Source organism: Heterodontus francisci, chromosome 36 (assembly GCF_036365525.1).
Source record: "Heterodontus francisci isolate sHetFra1 chromosome 36, sHetFra1.hap1, whole genome shotgun sequence".
NCBI classification, from domain to species: Eukaryota; Metazoa; Chordata; class Chondrichthyes; order Heterodontiformes; family Heterodontidae; genus Heterodontus; species Heterodontus francisci.
In genome coordinates, this window is record NC_090406.1 from 29,713,330 (window position 1) to 29,733,555 (window position 20,226).

Below are 20,226 nucleotides of genomic sequence, written 5' to 3' on the forward strand. Positions count from 1 at the left end.
CTAGCGAGTCTCATTCCAGCATCAGGTTGGACCCTGACTCCAGATTCATACTGACAGTTTAGCCTTGGTGAAAGCGAAAATTGTTTCGTACCAATGCTCAACTTGCAAACAGATTTAACTTTAGAGAGCAGAGGGAATTTGGAGACACGGGATAGAAAGATTGAACAGAGCCAGTCTGAATATATAGAAAGAGATTATAAAGAGGAAGAGAGACAGTAACTATGACTGGAAGGCCTTTGTGATCTTTTCTAACCTTTTCCTATGAAGATGTAATGAGGTTGTCTCCTGCAACAATGCCTCTCTTTGAACATGATGTTCCTGGGATCAGTCAGAACTCCAGCACCTATACAGCATGAACAATAAACATAATATATTAACATTAAAAATGTAGAAAAACTCAAAAATTGTTAGTTTTTAAACCTGTAAGACAGATAACTGAAGAAACATCCTTTATACCCTAATAAAGGCACTGCACTTCATCCAAGGCCTCTTCTAAGTCTCCTATTTCTCATCACCATGCTTCCCCTCTGCGACATCATCCAAAAGCAGCGTTAGTTTTCACATGTACGCTGATGACACTCATCTCTATCTTACCACCAACTCTCCCACTCCTCCACAGCTGCTAAATTATCAGACTGCTTATCTAACATCCAGTACTGGATGGGCAGAAAATTTCTCCAATCAATTGTTGGGAAGACTGAAGCCATTGTTTTCGGTCCCTGCTCCAAACTCTGTTCCCTAGCTACCAACTCCATCCCTCTCCCCTGAAAACTGAAGCTAAACCAGACAGTTCGCAACCTTTGTGTCATATTTGACCCCAAGATGAGCTTCCGATCACATATTTGTGCCATCACTAAGACCACCTATTTCTACCTCCGTAGCATCACCTGACTTCACGCCTGCCTCAACTCATCTGTTGCTGAAACTCTCATTCATGCCTTCATTACCTCTAGACTTGACTATTCCAATGTACTCCTGGCTGATCTCCCACATTCTACCCTCTATAAACTTGAGGTCATCCAAAACTCTGCTGCCCATGTCCTAACTCTTACCAAGTCCCGTTCACCTATCACCCCTGTGCTCACTGACCTACATTGGCTTCTGGTCAAGCAAGGTCTTGATTTTAAAACTCTTATCCTTGTTTTCAGATCCCTCCATGGCCTTGCCCCTCCCTATCTCTGTAATCCCTTACAGCCTCACTACCCTCCAAGATATCAGCGCTCATCTAATTCTGGCAATTCTGTCCTCTTGAGCATTCCCGATTTTAGTTGCTCCACCATTGGTGGCTGTGCCTTCAGCTGTCAAGGCCCTAAGCTCTGGAATTCTCTCCCTAAACCTCTCCGACTCTCCACCTCACTTTCCTCCTTTTAGACACTCTTTAAAGACTGCCTCTTTTCCCAAGCTTTTGATCATCTGACCTAATATGTCCTTATTTGGCTTGGTGCCATATTTTGTTTTATAATGCTCCTGTGAAGCACCTTGGGACATTTTATTACATAGAAGGTGTGATATAAGTTGTTGTTGTTGACTACAACACTAAGCACCAAAAGGTGCAGTTAGCTGTCAGATAACAGCTCCAACTGACTTACGTCCTGTAACCCTGCCCATTGCCAGTTCATTTCTGCGTATTTCTTAATGAAACTACTTTTCCTTTTAACCCTCAACTTTATAGACACCTTGGGTGAGATTTTAACTCACTTAAAGCCCATCCACTCACACAGAGGTATTATAATCAGGCCCCTGATATCAGCAGCAAAGGCAGAGCTGTAAGCTGTTGTAACATAATTACCTGTCGGACCACTAGAGTGGAGGACGAGGGCAGCAAACAGACACAGGGTTCTCTCAGCCAGCCGAGGCATCTTCCTCCTGGACTTTGCAGCCTTGGCACTGTCCAGTGAGATTTACAAGTGCTATTTATGTTTGGGGACATGAAGGGGGTGGGATGTATACTGCTGACTGTGTTCGCAGCACCAGTTCTTCATAAGACACCAAACTGGTGTCGAAACAGCACAAGCAGCTGGTTCCAGACAGGTACTTCAAAGCAACTCTCTGCAAATAGGTGGAAGTGTGGGTTTGCTCGGCCCCGTAGCTGGTAGAATTGGGTCTCAGAGTGTTTATTAGTTGTCTGGGCTGAGATTACTGTTTAAACACACTCTGTAATTAAGTCAAAAGTTTGCAGTTGCCACTTTGAAACTGGGAAACTTGAAAGAATTCCCCCAGCAGTTTAGCAGAGATCAGACTATGGGGTGTGAGGGCAGGTGACAAACACAACAGGAGGACAGGGACACAAAATCCACTGACAACAATCAAAGACTTACTCTTATCAGTTAGTCTGCACATGCACCACCTACAATCCAGATCTAGTCTAAAACTCCCTTTGATGATTCCTCTCCAGACCAGTAGACATGGTTCTGCTGTTTCTGATTAACCCGAATTGTTCTCCCCAAGGACTATATAACCTAAAGCAAGATCAGACTGTATCTGGTGCACAGAAGCCCTTCACAATGTTAAAGAGCCTCCAAACTAAGCTGCTGGGATCACAAGATAATTTAACTCATTGTGTTCTAATTCCACAAACAGCCCAAGACAACAATATGTTGAGATACATGGATAGTATGAACCCACATTCCCACACTGGTGAAAAGGCCACTCAGTCTCCCTCAGTTCATCCATCCAGAAAGATTCTACTGCAGAATCCAATTATTTCTTAAAAGATTTCAGAGGTTTTGCTTCCACTAGTCCATTTGAAAGTTTATTCCACACATGACCGCTCTTTGTGTGAAGGAGAATTTCCTGATATGAATCCTAAAATTACCTTTTACTAGTTTGAACCTGTGTCCTCTTGTTCTATTCCATAATCTTATACAATACTCTAGGTTTATTTATTCCACTCCTTTAGCAATCTTGTGCACCTCTATAAAACCTCTTCTCAGATGCCTCCCTCTTAGGCTGAAAATCCAAATCTCTCTAGTCTTTTCTCATAACTCAGACCCCTGCCACTAGGGATCAAGCCCTTGCCTTGAAATTCAACCGCATAGCACATGCCTTTCAAGTGCTAAACCACCCCGTGAACCTCCAATATGGTGGGTAAGCGCACATTCATTTTGAGCTAGAGGTGCCATATTAGTAAAGGCCAGAAAATGGGTGTCTAGTCTCCATGCTTGAAACAGACATTTGCAAATAAAAGGTCTAACGGCTGTTTGAGGCCCCCACTACAAGATTCTAACTTTCCCTCCATCCAGTCTCCCATTCTAACAACCGGTCCATTCTTGACACACAAGGGTCCATTTTGGTTATGTTTGATAACTGATGAAAGATGGTAACTAATTGGAAATATGGGCAGAGATTGGTTACACCACTATCTCTACCCCATTTCGTGCCCCACTTTATGTCCCCCAGTCAGGCTTTTAAGTGGTGCTGGAAGTGTTTGCTGCCAGTTTCAGCAGCTGCAGCATTTAAACAATGCTCCAATGGTGCCATTTAGACATCCACTTAATTTTATGGAATTTGTGCTGACTGACCAGCACAACCATGTGAAGTAGGTAGCAATGTTTCCTAGAGGCTGTGCATTCAAAGAGGTGCATAGAAAAGACTTGCATTTATATAGCACCTTTCACAACCACAGGACATCCCAAAACACTTCACACCCAATGATATTAGGAATGCTGTAATGTAGGCAATCAATTTGTGCACAGCAAGGTCCCACAAACAGCAATGTGATAATGACCAGGCAACCTGTTTTACTGATGTTGGTTGAGGGATAAATATTGACCAGGACAACAGGGAGAACTTTCCTGCTCTTCTTTGAAATAGTGGCTATGGGATCTTTTACATCTACCTGGGAGGACAGGGTCTTGCTTCAACATTTCATTCAAAAGTCAGCACCTGTGACAGTGCAGCACTCCAGAACCAACCTAGATTTATCTGTTCAAGTCTCTGGAGTGGGACTTGAACTCACAACTTTCTAGCTCAGAAGTGAGAGTGCTATTAACTGAACCACAGCTGACACACTGAGAAGACAGCTTTCTGAATTGTGAGATTTTTGTTCCCCTTTCCCCTGTCAGAACATAAATTACTCAGGAGGCTTTCTCCCAAGTGTTTTTTTTTAGAGTGCCCATTGTATTGGCACAATCGGATTCCCACGGGAAGCCCCTCTGTTAATGCATTTTTTGGAGGAATAATCAGAGGAGATGCAGAAAGATGCCCCTATGGGCCCAAAGCCTGCGATTGGTCAGGAAGCGGTGGAAATTTTGAAAAACACTTTAGTACTTGCCTGCTTCTTGTCTTCAGGCTATCCTTGAGACCCCATGGACTCTCAGGTTGTTTTGGGAAAGGGAGACAGGAGGTTGGATCAGCGCCCTCCTGCTTCATTGCAGCATTCATACTGGTCCTGTGCCTACCCCGGGTGCATGTCCATTTATGTGCTTTTAGGAAAGCCCAGAAAATCTTAGGGCAGCATTGTGATGTGCGGAGACTTTGACGTGATGGGTCTCCATCCTCATTTCTTCTTAACTGCACCAAACAACTAAGTTATCCCAGGCACAAAGAAGGCAGAAACCCCCTCTCACTTCTGCCCACAGAAACCTCTACGAGACCCCTTCTGGCATTTGAAGTTCTGACCCTGCTACACAGAGGTGTTCCTTTATATTGCAATTGTTGTTCAGCTGTACAATGTCATCACACACAGAGAGAATATTTCCTCGGTGTTGCTCCTGCTCCATCACTGTATCTTTGCTGGATTTACACCAGTAAATGGAGATTCTGCTGCATTTCTGGTGAAGTTACAGTGGCAGAGTGTGACCAGCGCTAAGAAAATTCCCGTCCATTGTGCCCCCCGCCCTTGGTCGCGTATGCCAGGTAGTGTACACTTAACAATAATTTATGAATGACGCTGTCGGGTAGCTCCAGTAATTGAAGCTGAGAGGTTAGTGTGAATGGAAGTTTAAGCATGGTTAACTACGATTCGTCTGGAGCACAGGGGCCTTTTCCAGTAATACTCGGTGTAATATCGCCAAAGGTGTTTCTCTGTTACTAACATGGAGACAATAGCAAACACACAACTCACATGATAATCATAGGTGAGGAAGGCCATTTGGCCCATCTTAATTCATTCATCTAGACACACCCCTATTGGAGTACTCAATTGTTTCTTAAATAATTCCAGGGTTTCTGCCCCACTCTGGAGTCCCTTCCATGTGTTGGTCACTCTTTGTATGAAGAAGAATTTCCTGATATCAGTTCTAAATTTGCTCCTTACTAGTTTGTCTTTGACCTGATCTCATAATCCTATGTCATTGGCTGTACTTAGAGATATAAATATCTTGATTTAACTTGCTCCAATGACAGCAGAGATGCATTCGGGTGAAATTGGTCTTTGTCAGTGGTGCGAAATAGGCTCATTAAGAATTCACCGCCTGTTTTACACGACAGCCATTTTGCCTTTTCATTGAAGTCGGCCACTGTGTAAAATGGGCGGCTGATTCGCTGGGAGTCTGCTTCCTGCTACTGGTATAGACTATTGTATTGTGTTAGCTGAACCTGTTTCCTTTAAGCCTACATGACACAAAGATCAGAACAAAACAGCAGTATAAACATGGGAGAACAGCACATGGAGGCCAGTCTCCTTGAACCAGAACAAAAAAACGTCAAATATAAAGAAAGGGCTCAATGTCATACAAACATATATACATACAAACGTACAAATTAGGAGCACTCGGGCACTCGGCCCTTTGAGCCAGCTTCGCCAATCAACAAGGTCATGGCTGATCTGAATGTAACCTCAACTCCACATTCCCGCCTACCCCCCATAACCTTTCACCCTTGCTTATCAAGAATCTATCTACCTCTGCCTTAAAAATATTCAAAGACTCTGCTTCCACCACCTTTTGAGGAAGAGAATTCCAAAGACTCACGACCCTCTGAGAGAAAAAATTTCTCCTCATCTCTGTCTTAAATGGACGATCCCTTATCTTTAAACAGTGTCAAGTTGTCTGTGCTGTCAATATTTTGAGGCCTCATGGGGGTTTGTCCAGCTGCAAAATGTTGCCTCACTAAGAATCTGCGTCATTTTGGATCAGCAGAGGGGGCTGCAGGGCCGCACTGGCATCGCAATATACCTGGGCAGTTATTGCCTCAGAACAGCAGAGGGCACTGCAATGCCAGGTTGTCCGACAGTTCCGAGGGCACCTGTCACACATTCTGTTGCCCGATAGTCACTGGTATGTTCCTCTGAGGACTGTGTCTTGGTGCAGCATCTGGCTTGTCCGAGCAAAAGAACCACAGCATGAGAAAGACAAACATGCACTCCCCAAAACTGCTAAAAGCACAGTGAGCCTGGAATGGTCACCTACACGAATCGATGGAGGTGTCAGACAGGGAGCCAAGCCACGACCACTGCACATGCCCAGTGGACATATTCCTCCAACAGTCTGCCTCATTTTACCGCTGCCTGTTTCAGAGCACCCTGTGGACCTCTGCGCCAGGGGACATCCTCAGAGCTGCTCCCTGCTCCCCCACTGTTACTTCACCAGAAACCTCATTCACGCATGCGGGCAGGATCTCCACTGCAGTCCCTGCAAAGTTACGGCAGGGGAGTGGGAGAAAATTCCAGGAGATTTCTGACCATAATCTCTCAGACATCCCGGGAGCTAGATGGTGATAAAACACAACAGGAAGAAATAACAAAATAAAAATAAATTAGAACTCAAAACAAAAACTGGAAACCGGAAACATAAACAGAAAATGTGGGAAATACTCAGGAGGTCAGTCATCACGGTGGAGGGAGATCAGACAGGTTTCTGGGATAAGGGGTTTTTCCTATGAGGAGAGATTGAGTAGATTGGACCTATATGGAGTTTAGAAACATGAGAATATCTCAACAAAAGAGATTGGGATCCACTGGTGCCACAGCACCCTCAGGTAAGTGAGGAAGTGGGATGACTGGGAATATGCGTGGGGAAAGTGGGGCAGGAAGTAGCAGTGGCTTGTGGGACCCTGCTGTGTGCAAATTGACTGCTGTGTTAACCTATAAAACATAGTGACTGCTAAAGTGTCCGAATTTGTACACAAGTTTTTTTTATTCTTCCATGGGATGTTGGCATGGCTGGCAAAGCCAGCATTTGTTGCCCATCCCTAATTGCCCTTGAACTGAGTGGCTTTCTAGGCTATTTCAGAGGGAAGTTGAGTCAACCACATTGCAGTGGGTCTGGAGTCACATGTAAACCAGACCAGGTAAGGATGACAGATTTCCCATTAGTGAACCAGATGGGTTTTTACAACAATTGATAATAATTTCATGGCACCATTACTGAGACAAGCTTTCACTTCATATTGTCATTAATTGATTGAACTTTTATTAATTAATTTAAAAATTCCACCAGCTGCCGTGGTGGGATTTGATCCCGTGTCCCCAGAGCATTAGCCTGGGCCTCTGAATTACTAAAATAAAAGCAAAATACTGCGGATGCTGGAAATCCGAAATAAAAACAAGAAATGCTGGAAATACTGGCAAATATTAGAAATGTCAAAGGTTATAAGCAAGTGAGGCGGGAGTGGGGCAAGAGATAACAAAGGAGAAGGTGTAGATTGGACAAGGCCACATAGCTGACCCAAAAGGTCATGGAGCAAAGGCAAACAGTATGTTAACGGTGAGTTGAAAGACAAAGCATTAGTACAGATAGGGTGTTAACGGACTGAAGATTGAACAGCAGCAAGTACAAACATGAAACAAAACAGTGGGTAAGCAAACTGAACAAACTAAGATGAAATGAAATAAACATACAAAAAAAATTGTAAAAAATGTAAAAAGGAAAAATAACTAAAAATAAAAGTAAAATGGGGGGCCCATCATGCTCTGAAATTATTGAACTCAATGTTCAATCCGGCAGGCTGTAGTGTGCCTAATCGGTAAATGAGATGCTGTTCCTTGAGCTTGCGTTGATGTTCACTGGAACTCTGCAGCAAGCCCAAGATAGAAATGTGTGCATGAGAGCAGGGGGGAGGGTTGAAATGGCAAGCAACCGGAGGCTCAGGGTCCTGCTTGCAGACTGAGCGGAGGTGTTCCGCAATGCGGTCACCCAGTCTGCGTTTGGTCTCCCCAGTGTAGAGGAGACCACATTGTGAGCAGTGAATACAGTTTACTACATTGAAAGCAATCCAAGTAAATCGCTGCTTCACCTGAAAGGAGTGTTTGGAGTCTGGGATAGTGAGGAGAGAGGAGGTAAATGGGCAGCTATTACACCTCCTGCGATTGCAGGGGAAGGTGCCATGGGAAGTGGACGAGGCGGTGGGGGTAATGGAGGAGTGGACCAGGGTGTCACGGAGGGAACGATCCCTTCAGAATGCTGACAGGGGAAGGGAGGGGAAGATGCGTTTGGTAGTGGCATCACGCTGGAGGTGGCGGAAATAGCGGAGGATGATCCTTTGGATATGAAGGCTGATGGGGTGGAAAGTGAGGACAAGGGGAACCCTGTCACGGTTCTGGGAGGGAGGGGAAGGGGTGAGGGTAGAGGTGCTGGAAATGGGCCGGACACGGTTGAGGGCCCTGTCAACCACAGTGGGGGAGAATCCTCGGTTGAGGAAAAAGGAGGTCATATCAGAAGCACCGTCATGGAAGGTAGCATCATCAGAGCAGATGCGTCGGAGACGGAGAAACTGGGAGAATGGAATGGAGTCCTTACAGGAGGTAGGGTGTGAAGAAGTGTAGTCGAGGTAGCTGTGGGAGTCAGTGGGTTTATAATGGATATTGGTAGACAACCTATCCCCAGAGATGGAGACAGAGAAGTCGAGGAAGGGAAGGGAAGTGTCAGGGATGGACCATGTAAGGGTGAGAGAAGGGTGGAAATTGGAAGCAAAGTTGATAAAGTTTTCCAGTTCAGGGCGGGAGCAGGAAACGGCACCGATACAGTCATCAATGTACTGGAAAAAGAGTTGGGGGAGGGGGCCTGAGTAGGACTGGAACAAAGAATGTTTTAGAATTTCTTTTGTATGTTTATTTCATTTCATCTTAGTTTGTTCAGTTTGCTTACCCACTGTTTTTTTTTCATGTTTGTACTTGCTGCTGTTCAATCTTCAGTCCGTTAACACCCTATCTGTACTAATGCTTTGTCTTTCAACCCACCGTTAACATACTGTTTGCCTTTACTCTATGACCTTTTGGTCAGCTATGTGGCCTTGTCCAATCTACACCTACTCCTTTGTTATCTCTTGCCCCACCCCCGCCTCACTTGCTTACAACCTTTGACATTTCTAATATTTGCCAGTTCCGAAGAAGGGTCACTGACCCGAAACGTTAACTCTGCTTCTCTTTCCACAGATGCTGCCAGACCTGCTGAGTATTTCCAGCATTTCTTGTTTTTATTACCTCTGAATTACTAGTCCTGTGACATTACCACTACACCACCACCTCCCCATTGGACCGTCCAATGTTCTGCTGTGAATTCCAGGAACATTTTGTTTAATTCAAAATCTTTCACATGAAACTTTGCCACATTCTTTCTGAGAGTCCAAATAAACTGTCAGACAGGGCAATACATTATCTATTTCATCTGGAATGTTCTCAAAGAAGAATCATGAAAAAGTGGTACGGTGAGTTGAGGTCAAGACTGGAACAGGAGAGGGCAGCAAGGCCAGAGTAACAGCAGCCAGCTGAATGAATTTGGAATGGCCAGGGTCCAATGCACAAAAGGAACAGCAGGACGAAGAGAGATAAGCGTGGAAGATAAAAGGACACTGTTCAGGACACACTAAGAAAAATATTTAAACATTATCTTAAGGTGATTAGGTCTGATTGCTTGAGGCACAATAAAATATTGACACCTATTTGGAAACAACTGTTCAAAGTTCCTGTCTATTAGTTAATAGATTTATGAGTTTCATTCATCTATTGAAGTAATTTATTGGTGGCAATTTAGTTAACGGTTTATGTTCAACGAACCTGAAGAGTTAAGAGTTCATCACCACTTATTTATTAATTAATTTCTGGATATATTTATCTATTGATCATCAGTATATAGTTTCGAACACACTAACAGTTATTCACTTATTTATGTTTACCCAAAGCAAGATATTAAATTCATAATCTTATCAATTAAGCCTTTCCAGGCAAGAAGGCACATGAGTATAATAAAAGCAAAATACTGCGGATGCTGGAAATCTGAAATAAAAACAAGAAGTGCTGGAAATACTCAGCAGGTCTGGCAGCATCTGTGGAGAGAGAAGCAGGCAAGAAGGTACATGAGGCCTCCTAAACTTGAGGCAATATTACAAGACAGCACAGTTGTGGGGGTTATTTGTGGCTTATTTTATAATAAATGTCTTTTTAAGAGAATTGTTTGTGAATTCGATCAGGTGGAGCAGATCTGGCAGTTCCAGATCTTTAATTTCTCAGCCAGGAAACAGGTTGTCATTTCTGATGAAACCTGAACTTTTTGCTCAATACTGTCAAATGGCTTTAATGACCCATTCCCCCATATTGTGAAATAGTGCCTCAGGTGAGTGCGGGACTCGGTTATCAGGTGCTGCAGAGTGAGAGAGAGAGAGAGAGAGAGAGAAAGAGAGCAGAATGTAACCCTTCCCACACCTCTTCCTAACAGGGACATGTCGTTTGAGCTACAACTTGCAAACTGGAGGGAGAGTTATTGATTGTGTTCCCCAGCCAGGTATGTGCAGATTTACCACTGGGAGTGGAAAATTCTTGACAGAGGGCTTTGTGTCTACTCAACCTCCCAGTGTCACTGAACACAACATCGCTCAATTCCCTCAGCATCACTCGACACTCCCAGCATCACTCAGCACAGTGTCAGTTGAAAAGCACCCTGCCCCATCACTAAATGAACTTAGACCAGAGGGTTTAATGCTAGTCGATCGTAGGATTTAGGCAGTTGTTGAAGCAGTACTAAACAAATTAGCAATCAACATGCAAATTTAGCTTTAAGTGGTAGAGATCTTCATAGAACTGGTCTCCCTGTATTTGTTGGATTAAGGTACTTGATTAATGAGACCTGTATTGCACAGCAGCACAGGGAATTTGTCACGAGAGCAATTATCATGTAAAGACATAATTCCTGAGTTTTCAATAAGGCAAGGCTGCTGGATAACAGAAAACTGTTGTCCATGTGGAACCAGGAGTGTGTTGAACCCTACACCTACCCATTCAATTCCACAGGGCTTACACATTGCCATTAAGGAGCCATGGCCTAAATGTTGCATTTGGGAATTAGATGTTAGGTGATTGTTGTAATGTTTTATTTATTTGACCCATGCACTATAATTGGTACCAATGGATTTTCCAATGGGAATACTCAGATCTACACTTTTTTTAGAAGACAAGGAAGACCAACAAAGCAATGCCAGGTAGATGTTCCTGATAAGAGGTGTCTTACCCACCTTCCCCCATCCCCACTCCCAATTTTCCCCCAACTGCTACCTGCATCTGCAAACAGAGGTGACAATTAGTACGTTTTATTCCCCAATGAACCTGAGATACTAGACCTGATGGCATCACTAAGATATATGAATGTCTGATTAACTGTGATAATGATGCCTTCACAGAAACAGCTCGATCACAGTATGTTCTGCTTTCAATGACACTGTTTGAAAGAAGATACACTGGTGTTACCAGCATCCAGCGTAGTCTGATTGGTTGTAACTGCCAAGGTGCTACTAACTTTATCTGCCAGCCATGGCACACCTTCCTGACAACAACCCTGGGAATGTATTTTCTAATGGGGCTAGTTCAGCAGAGAGGTGGATTCAGAGCTGTGCCATCTGCTGTAAGGATGGTACCATCTGTCACAAGGACACCTGTGGCTTCCATATTGTTTGCATTGCCACATCCAGTGACAGCAATGGGCAGCTGCATCTGAAAACCTGGTTCTGTCTTCTTGCAAGCATGGTGAGGTGCTAACCTATGGAGATGGTGGCATGGTGTGGCACAGAGGGCAATTCTCTTTGCAATCACCCCTCATACAACACCACCACAACTTCAGCAGCCACAAAACATGGGTTTGAGTTCTGGGTCTCACTGTTAACACCTGCCTGCTGGCTCTTAATCCCCTGTTCCTCCAGCCTCAGCCTTTTGGGCCTCTTCAACAGCTTTCAGAATTTTTTTGCCCTATTTTGAATCTCCACTTTAATTGTCTCTATCGCTTTAAATTTCACTTATACACCATTTTCCATTGAGTGTCAGCCATGACTCTGTTGGTAGCAATCTTGCCTCTGAGTCACAATGTTCAAGGTTAAGTCCCACTCCAAGGCTTGAGAATAAAAATCAAGACTGGCACTCCAATGCAGTACCGAGGGAGTGCTGCACTGTCAGAGGTGCTGTTTTTCAGATGAGACGTTAAACCGAGGCCCCATCTGCCTGCTCGACTGGATGTAAAAGATCCCATGGCTCTATTTCGAAGAAGAGCAGGGGAGTTATCCCCAGTGTCCTGGACAATACTAACCCTCAATCAACATCACAAAAACTGATTAGCTGGTCATTATCACATTGCTGTTTGTGGGAGTTTGCTGTGCGCAAATTGGCTGCCGTGATTCCTACATTACAAATGACTGTAAAGCACTTTGAGAAGTCCAGTGCTATATAAATGCAAGTCTTTCTTTTCTTTTTCTACCCACCCTCCCACTGAATCTGGCCTGGTGCTGGGAGTAATTATGCAAATGAGCTTTCCCCACCAAATAAATTGATATTAGTATTGGCATTCCAGCAGAATTGACACCAGTTCTTAACTGTTTAAAACTGACCTACACCAGCACAGAAAATCAGCTTCATTGTCTTTATGAGAGGAAACAAAGAATGGGGAAGAAGAACCACATAATACCGATGCTGAACAGCCTCACCAGCACCCTGTGCTGTTCTCTGATTGGTTGTCAGTGTGCTATTTCCATGCTTCTTTGGACTAAATCAGGGGTTCCCAAATTGTGGTACATGTCCCCCTGGGGGCACATGGGAGAAATTGTTGAAAGGTGGATTTAAGGTCCAATGCAAACATTTAAACATTTTTGTGTGTGAGGAAAAAAGTTAGGGTGCGTCCCGGTGTATGCTTGCTCTGCCTGTTGTGCTTTTCCCAAATGCAAGGACGTATGGGCATGGGCCAGGAATGTGCTCCGGGATCCTGCCACCACTGATTGGTGCAAAGGAGCTAGACAGAGGCAGCGAGACTGGATGGTTTCTGGTATTACATACAGCGGGATGGGAGACTCTTCCGAAAACTTCATCAAGTTAGGCAAGAAGTCCGCAGGGATTCTATACCTTTTTCAAAAAAAAACTAACTCTTTATCACAGAATCAGAAAATCTACACATCATTTTAACACCCCATTAATGTAATGTATCATCTACATTTTATATAAATGTGTGCATGATGGTACCAATGTTTAAAGCAATATGGTCTTGATTTTTTTTAAAAATCCAGTTGATTTGTGTGCAGATACAACGCAATAACTTGAATAACAAATTAAAACAAAAATTTGCATTCATATAGTGCTGTTAACATAAAGGAAAATGTCCTAAGGGACTTTGTAAATTGAAGTTGACAGGAAATGGGCTGCAAGTCTTGAAGTGAGTGATTAGTAGGGGATGACCAAAACCTGGCCAACGAGATGGGTTTTGAGTAGATGTTTAAAAGAGCAGAGACTGATGGACATGCAGAGGTGGTGAGGGGGAGAGTGGAGCCAATTCCACCAAAGGATCCAGCACTGGTGAGGTAACAGGAGGGAGGTATATAAAAAAAATCAGAGAATGAAGGGTGCCATGGAAGATAATGCTAAACTTGGAGATGTAGGGTGCAGTAAGGCCTTGAAGGAATTTGATAAGAATAAGTAGTTCAGATTTATTGTGTTGTGGGCCAGGGGCCAGCGTAGGTCAATGATGGGTGAATGGGATTTAGTCCAGAACAAGATCAAATTTGCTGTGTTTTGGACAAGTGGGAGTTTGTGCAGAATGGGAGGGGATTGAAATAATCAAATCTAGAAGTGACAAAGAATGGATAAGTTATTCAGCGGCAGAAGGATGGCAATGCTGTACAGGTGGACACAGGTGGTGATGGTTAGGATATGTGGTGTAAAACTCAGGTCAGTATCAAATGGAACGCCGAGAATTCACACAGTTTGTTTCGGTCCGGGTGAATGGCTGGGAAGGGGTTTGAAATCAGTGCTTGGAGAAACTTGGGTTAATAAGGGACAGCTAACATGGATTTGTTAAAGGCAAATCATGTCTGACTCACCTGATTTGATTCTTTGATGAAGTAACAGAGAAGGTATGAAGGTAGTGCAATTGATGTTGTACATATAGACTTCAAAATGCAATTGATAAAGTACCCCATAACAGAACTATTCATAAAATAGAAGCACTTGTGATTAAAGGGATGGTGGTAACTTGGGTATGAAATTGGCTAAGGAATAGGAGCCAGAGAGTGGTGAATGGATGTTTTTCTGACTGGGTTTGGTATTGAGATCATTGCTTTTCTTGTTATTGTTAAGACTGAGGTGGGAGGAGTGCACTGTTTTTTCTAGTTCCACTTCTCCACAGGTCACAACATATATTGAAATGTTTACCCAGGTACCGATATGGTCAATCATAGACTCTATTTGTATCCCAGAATGAAATACACCAACCAGGTTTCTTTAATAAACAATAAAATTATCAATTTATTATAAAACAAGACATAACCAGTAATGAAGCAAAACATTAACACACAGATTGAAATATGAAAGTTCCCTTTTACCTTAGTCTTTCACACACATAGACACACAAGCACATATACACCGGTTAACTGGAAAAAATAAAGATTTTCTGTTTAGAGCTCTGTTACAAAAAAAGACAATAAAAGAATACTTTGGCCAAGTACTTGCTAATTCTTGAAGAAAAAGAGAAGATATGGAAAGACGTCAGTTGTCCTTTCTTTGGTTTGGCATCCCAAATTTGCATAGATAGCTGTCACTGGGATCTTTCTCTGGAGCAATTTGGTCAGGAGGCATTGAGGATTTATCCAGCAAGTTTTTCCAGCGTCCCAGGAAAAATGCGGCTATCGGGGTTTCAGGCAGGTCTTTCAGGAGAAATGTAGCATCAATTTCTCTATTTCTTGCACTCACTTCTAAGAGCTTCTCAAAAAAATGAAAAAACTGGAAGGCTTTTCAAAGAGATGGGAAAGGCCAGGCTGGGGTTTTCTCCTTCAGGTTGATTGTTTAAAACTCCAACTGACTGTCCAAAGCGAAACCAAAAACAATCTCACGAGTCAATTCTCCTGTCCCCTATAAATCCTGACTTGTCACTTCCCTTGTTGGCTAATTATATGAAGACAGGTGACTTCCAGTAAAGGCTGTTTACAAACCAAGTCCAAAAGACCTTACAATTACCTCTTTTTAAAAAAAAAGTCCAGCGTCTATGGAATCTTTTATTCAGTTTTAAAACACAAGTCCTCAAAATTTAACAAAAAATGGAAATGCTTTTGTAACATTATATAGAAGTGATCTGGACTTTGAGATGGCCTCCTTCTGTGCTGTAAGATTCTATGATTCTAAAGGAGCAGAGTTATGGCTTCCAGTTTCATTTTTATCTGTCCCCACAGCTCAGCATACAGTGATAACAGGCAGTGAGAGAGTATTTCCATAGTCATACTATTGACAATAATTCAAAAAACTGTGACTGAAATAAGTTAAAGAGGAGGGTTGGTCTAGGAGTGTGGTGGCGGTGGTGGGGGTGGGATACAGGGGAGAGCGGGTGCAGGTGCAGAGGATTATTAGATGTTTTGTTCACCCAACTGTGTGCACAGGAATTTGGCATTATATTTCAGTTTCCAATTTACTGAGCAACCTTTGGCTCAAAGTATCTCCTATCACTCCAAATATTATGCGCCTATGCTCCAACAAACAACCTCATCCAATACATTAGGGGCGGGTAGTACTATTAGTAGAAACATAGAAAGTAGGAGCAGGAGTAGGCCATTCGGCCCTTCGAGCCTGCTCCTCCATTCATTATGATCATGGCTGATCATCCAACTCAGTAACCTGTTCCCACTTTTGCCCCATATCCTTTGATCCCTTTAAACCCAAGAGTGATATCTAATTCTTTCTTGAAAACATACAATGTTTTGGCCTCATTAAGGCATTATTAAAGTTGTATATGTGTATTCTATTTTATACAATGCTTCGGCATTAAAGGAGTTCAAATATTAAACCTGTATGTTTGTAGGATACACGTGCAGTTGATAGATCTGGAAGAGGGTATGCAAGAAGTCTGGGAACTTCTGGACTAGATGATTAATGAGAGCTGGGGGCTGTAATTCCACAGTGCAACCTTCACAGAATTTCAGGCACCTAATGTTTTGCTGTCAGATGTAAAGTTTCACCCAGAGCCTGGTATTTATGGATCAACAGAACTCAGGCTCTCACCTGAACTGAACAGTCAGGCTTTTGTTCACAAACAACCACTTTCAGAATCTTCATAGCTGATCTTATCTTAATGATACTGAGTTGTACATTCTGGCAAACAGCCATTCTGGCAAACAGCCATTACCAGCAGCAATCCTTACCTCTATTCTGTGTTTTTATTCAGTTTGGTTATGTGGGTGCTGCTGGCAAGACTGGCATTTATTCCCATCCCTGAGAAGCCGCCTTCCTGAACTGCTGTAGTGTAGAGGTTTGATATGACTGAGCGATGTCAGGGACAGGCAGCATGTAGATGAGAAATAGGAGAGTCCTTGGGGGCTGCCATCCACCTTCCTCTCAACAAATGTGAGGAGCTCACGGACTTCTTTGCCACTAAGATTAACACCATCCGCTCGGCTGCCTCTGCCACTTCCCTCTCTTTCTTTAGCCCATTGGGACAAACCTCCTCAAAGGTTCTCCCTGCCCTAGCCCTGAACTTGCATCTTTCTCTAATTTCTCTCCTATCTCCCCTCAGGACCTTTCTGAGTTCATCTTATCCATGAGACCCACTTCCTGCTTCTTTGACCCTATTCCCGCTAAACTGCTGACCATCCAACTTTCCTTCCTGGCTCCTGTGGTAGCTAATATTGCTAACGGTTCGTGCTCCTCTGATACTGTGCCCCTCCTTTTCAAATTTGCCATCACCACTCCTCTCCTCAAAACCCAACCCTTGGCCCGTCTGTCCCTGCAAACTGCTGCTCCCTCTCCAACCTCCCTTTCCTTGAATGTGCTGTTGCCTCCCAAATCCATGCACATTTTTCCCGGTACTCCATGTTCGAATTCCTCTTCAGGTTTCCACCCATGCCTCAGTACCAAAACAGCTCTTACCAAAATCACAAATAACATCTATGTGACTGTGACTGTGGCAACAGTTCCTACTTGTCCTTCTGAAGCGGTCTGCAGTGTTTGACACAGTTGACCACACTATCCTCCTCCAACACCTCTCCCCCGTTGTCCAGCTTGTTGGGACTGCCCTCACCTGTTTCCATTCTGTAATCATAGCCAGTGAATCACCTGAAATGGCTTCTCTTCCCACTCCTGCACAGTTACCTCTGGTGTCGCCAAGGATCTATCCTTGGTCCTCTCCTATTTTTCATCTACACGCTGCCCCTCAGCGACATCATCTGAAAACACATCAGGTTCGACACATACGCTGGCAACACCCAGCGCTACCTCACCACCACCTCTCTTGACTCCTCCACTGTCTCTAAATTGTCAGACTGCTTGACTGACATCCAGTACTGGATAAGCAGATATTTTTTCTAATTAAATATTGGGAAGACAGAAGCCAATGTCTTCAAACCCTAGCAAAAACTCCATTCCCGAACCATTGACTCCATCCCTCTCCCTGGCAACTGTCAGAGGCTGAATCAGACTGTTCATAACCATAGCGTCATACTTGACCCTGAAATGTGTTTCGGACCACGTATCTGTGCCATCACTAAGACCGTCTACTTCCACCTCTGGTACAGCTATACAGCAAAGATTCACTAGATTGGTTCCTGGGATGAGAGGGTTGTCCTGTGATGACAGGTTGAGTAAATTGGGCCTATACTCTCTGGAGTTTAGAAGAATAAGGGGTGAGCTCATTGAAACATACAAGACTCTGAAAGGGCTTGACAGGGTAGATACTGAGAGGTTGTTTCTCCTAGTTGGGGAATGTGGAACACGGGGGCACAGTCTCAGGATAAAGGGGCTGATCATTTAGGACTGAGATGAGAAAATTCTTCAGTCAGATGGTTGTAAATCTTTGGAATTCTCTACCCCAGAGGGTTGTGGATGCTCCAATGTTGAATATATTTAAGGCTGAGATAGACCGATTTTTGATCTCTCAGGGAATCAAGGGATATAGGGAGCAGGCAGGAAAGTGGAGTTGAGGTAAAAGCTCAGCCACGATCATATTGAATGGTGGAGCAGGCTCGAGGGGCCGTATGATCCACTCCTGCTCTTATTTCTCACTTCTTATCATCCAACTCCCCCTCCTGCTCACCTCTTCTGCTGCTGAAACCCTCACCCGTGCCTTTGTTACTCTAGATTTGACTATTCCAATCATTCCTGGCCATCTTCAAACCTTCTACCCTCCATAAGCATAAGCTCATCCAAAACTCTGGTGCCTGTATCCTAATTTGTACCAAGTCTCTTTCACCCATCAGTCCTGTGCTTGCTGATCTACATTGGCTGCTGGTTAAGCCACGCCTTGATTTTAAAAATTCTTATCCATGTTTTCAAATCACTCCATCACCCCCATACCTATCTCTGTAACCTCATCCAGCCTACAACCCTTCACGATATCTGCACACATCCAATTCGGTACTCTTGTGCATTCCCGATTTTATTCATACCACCATCAGCAGCTGAGCCTTCAGCTGCCGAGGACCTATGTTCTGGAATTCTGTCCCTGAATTTCTCCTCCTTTCTTATCCTTTAAGCTGCTCCTTAAAAACAGCCTCTTTGACCAAGCTTTTGCACATCTGCCCTAATTTCCCCTTATGTGGCTCAGTGTCAAATTTTGTTTGATAACACTCCTATGAAGTTCCTTAAGACAGTTTATTACATTAAACTTGCTATATAAATGCAAGTTGTAATGTAGGAAATGCAGCAGCCATTATGTGCACAGCAAGCTCCCACAAACAGCAATCTGATAATGATCAGATAATCCATTCTGTGATGTTGATTAAGGGATAAATATTGGTCAGGACACTGGGGATAACTCCCCTCCTCTTCTTCAAAGTAGTTTTATGGGTTCTTTTACATTCGCCTGAGAGGGCAGACGGAGCCTCGGTTTGATGTCTCATCTGAAAGATGGCACCTCTGACAGTGCAGCACTCCCTCAGTACTGCACAAGAGTGACTGTCTTGATTTTTGTGCTCAAGTCTCTGGAGTGGGACCAACTAAGCCAAGGCTGACACTCGGTGGGAACAGTTTCCCTCTATCCACTCCCTCTAGGTCCCTCATGATTTTGAACACGTCTATTAAATCTCCTCTTAACCTCCTCTTCTCTAAGCAGAACAAACCCAGCTTCTCCCTCCCATTCTTGTAAGGCCAAACAGGGTTACAGGCCTCCTCCCTACCTCAGGACAGGTGTACTATGCTTTGTTTATAAATCTTTCTCCCCCTACTCACACACCCATTGAAGACATGTGTGTCCCAGCAGCATAACACATAATCACCAAGAAATTACACCAGAATTGTGCCTGTTAGTGGCAATTTGGTTTTTGACCAGATGTACTGGACAGTATTCAGTGTAATGCATAAATATTCAAAGTTCTGTCAAGGGTGCCAGGTGTGTGGCCGCAGAACAACCCAAAAGTTATCGTGCAGGCTATGCAAAAGTTGGCCTCTTTAAATTATCGCGTGTGCACAACCACACAAAGAATTAAGGGCTGGGCACTTTTAAAAAATCAGCCATGCACCCCCCCCCCCCAAAAGATTAGAGGGAATATTGGCTACAATAATATAAAATGGGCTCTCTTACATTTCCTCTACATAAAAAGCAGATAGTGGAAAGGCAATGGATGGGAACGGAACTGATTTTTAAAAAGTTTAAGATATCCTTAATGCAAATAGGGGAAAGTTGACAGACTGGGAAAAATTCAGATTCTAGGCAGAGGTAACAGCAATGCTGAGCTATTGGGAATAAAATGGTAATCTAGGGCTGAGGACAGGCAGTGGTAATGTAGGAAATAGCAAGATGCAGCAGTACTGCAGGGTTGGTGAGAGGAAACAGTAATGGAGGGCTGGGTAGAACCTGCAGTAATCTAAGGCTGGAGAGAGCCAGCAGTGTTGAAATATAGGCTGAA